Raw genomic sequence first — 3,235 nt, 5'->3', positions numbered from 1 at the left:
ACGACGACGACGACGATGACGACGACGACAACAACGACTGAAGAAGATTCAACTTTATCTAGCAGGCGTCCCCAAAATTTAGAAGGTGAAAAATTGATGAAAAATATATAAAAGGGGGTTTGGAGAGGTAAAAACTTTGACTACTGATGTGCCCACTCTCTTGGATTACAAAGACTTTAATTATGATAGTTGCTCTTTGATTGAATGCATTTCTTTGTTAGAATCCATGTTGAATTCACCCAATGCTTATGAGCAAAACAAGGCATTTACTAAACATATTGTAGAAGCAATGATGAAAGCCTTAGAAGAGAAGTTAGAACTAGAGATTTCAATTCCTAGAAAATTATATTATGAGTGGGAACCTACCATTAAAATTAGTATGAAAAATTATGAGTGTAATGCTCTATGTGATTTGGGTGCTAGCGTTTCCACAATACCAACATATCTATGTGATGTGCTAGGTTTTACCAATATGGATGAATGTTCTCTTAATTTGCACTTGGCGGATTCTATAAAAAACCTTGGGTAGAATTAATGATGTCCTTATTCTTGCAAATATAAATTATGTACCCATTTATTTTATTGTGTTTGATATTGGGTTGCAATCCGTCTTGTCCCATAATACTTGGTAGACCATTTTTACGAACAATAGGTGTCGTCATTGACATGAAAGAAGGGAATATAAAATTTCAGTTTACATTAAAGAACGGTATGGAACACTTCCCTAGAACTAGAATTAAGCCACCATATGAATCAATCATGACGGCTACCTATGGAACTAAAACCAAAGATGATAATACTTGAAATTATGCATTATGCCTAGCTAGGGGCATAAAACATTAGCGATCATTGGGAGGAAACCAAATAGTTGTCTTATTTATCTTGTTTATTTTTTCTGTTTTTCAGTAAGCAAAAAATTATGATAATTTTATGATTGTGCTTTTTATGTTTTTATTAGTGTTTGTGCCAAGTAAAGCCTTTAGGATGGTTTGGATCATAGTTGACATGATTCTGTGAAAAAACTAAAACTTTTGCGCACAGTTCTGGAATTTTGTAAATTCACATAAACATGATTTTTCTCTGAATTTTTTACACATAAGTTATATACAAATGTTCCACGTTGTCCTAATCTTTCAGAATTTTTGGAGTTACAGAAGTATGGTCAATGTTTAGATTACTACAGACTATTCTATTTTTGACAGATTCTGTTTTCATTGCATTGTTTGCTTATTTTGATGAATCTATGGATTGTATCACGGGGGTATAAGCCACAGTAAAGTTAGAATACAATAGGTATAATGCGATAACAAAATATGAATGGGTTTGCAACAGTACTTAAAGTGTTGATTTGCTTTATTATACTAACGGATCTCACGAAGGTTTTGTTAAGTTTTGTGTGATTGAAGTTTTCATGTTTTGGGTGAGATCACGATGGATGAAGGAATAAGGAGGGGCAAGAGCCTAAGCTTGGGGATGCCCGAGGCACTCCAAGTTAATATTCAAGGACTCCCAAGAAACTAAGCTTCCAGGGAATCCCCTCTTTCTTCTAACACCATCGGTAATTTTACTTGGAGCCATATTTTTATTTGTCACATATCATTAGTTTTTCTTGGAGCGTCATGTATTATATGAGTCTTTGCTTGTTTTCCTTTTTAGTTTGTCACAATCATCCTTGCTGGACACACCTATTTGAGAGAGCCACGCGTTTATCATGATTTGTTAAAATGCTCTATATGCTTCACTTAAATTTTTTGAGCAAGGCAGTTGCTCTAGTGCTTCACTTAAATCTTTTTGAGCAAGGCGGTGACAATATTTTGAAGAAATGCATGCTCATGCTTCACTTAGATTCTTTTGAGAATTGATATGATTATATTTTAAAGAAATATTTGCACTCTCATGCTTCACTTATATCTTTTTGAGAGTTGATAATAGTAATGGTATTTTGCACAAGATATGCACGTAGTCCTCATATGATGAATATCCAAGAAGTATATAATAAAAACTTTCATGAACATCATTGGATGTGATAATTTTTATTCCTTGCAATAGTTTTGCGATATGAAGATGGTAATATGTGAGTCATGTTGGTGAGTAATTGTGCTTTAGTAAGAATATTTGTGTTAAGATTTGTGATTCCCTATGCATGCACGAAAGTTAATAGTTATGCAACGAAGTTATATCCTTCTTTGGTTCATTATTCGGTATTAGTTATGCTCAATGCATCCTTATGACTGTTTTTGTTTTTTGGTTGGTCGCTTCTCAATCTATTTGCTAGCCTTCATTTGTACTAAGGGGGAATACTGTGTATGCATCCAAACTCTTAAACCCAAAGTTGTGCCAAATGAGTCCACGATACCTACCTATATGCGGTACCTCCATGTCGTCCTAAGTAAATTTGCATGTGCGAACTCTAATTATTCAAAATAAATTTCCATTTTGTGTGCCTGTACTACTCATGTGGCTGCAGGGGGTGGCTAATATCTTCCATGTTAGGTAGATTATTCTCATGATGAGTGTATATTCATTTTTCATTGCACGATAGTGTGGCAGGTAATAGGGATGCCCAGTCCCGAAATGGAAAAAAATATGATGATAATAATAAATTCCTTGGAAAGTATTGGTATGGAAGGCACCTGTGGATATGGCTAGCCATGCATTGTGAAAGAATGATGGAAAGCAAATAAACTTTATTTTCTGTTTGGGAACCGCCTATGATTTGTCTAGCATGGAAGATGTTGGGAACTGTCGGTCGTAGCATTGATAGGAAAAGCATGCCTCTCAAAAAAATCTCTAATTTAAGCTTTGAGCTCTAGCACCTCTGTAAATCTCTGCTTCCCTCTGCGAAGGGCCTATCTATTTACTTTTATGCAATTTTTGTTTTTATTTTGAGTCTCCATCTTCTCTTATAAAGCACCAACTAGGGAACACTATTGTCATGATTGTGCATTGGGTGTAGCTAATATGTGAGTGTGTTTCATGGGTGGATCAATGATTGAGCATAATGAGCTAGGGATAACTTTCTTTAGCGTTGATATTTTGAAAGACATGGTTGCTTGTTGATATGCTTGAGTATTGATGTTTTCATGTCAAGTTATAGACTATTGCTTTGAATCACTCAAACTCAAATGTACATGCAACAAAAGAGAAATATTATATGATTAATATGATAGGTAGCATTCCTCATAAAAAAATCTGTTTTATCATTTACCTACACGAGGATGAGCATGAATTAAGC

Source organism: Triticum aestivum, chromosome 4B (assembly GCF_018294505.1).
Source record: "Triticum aestivum cultivar Chinese Spring chromosome 4B, IWGSC CS RefSeq v2.1, whole genome shotgun sequence".
NCBI classification, from domain to species: domain Eukaryota; kingdom Viridiplantae; phylum Streptophyta; class Magnoliopsida; order Poales; family Poaceae; genus Triticum; species Triticum aestivum.
The sequence above is the reverse complement of the archived record's forward strand: the minus strand, read 5'-3'. Positions refer to the sequence as shown.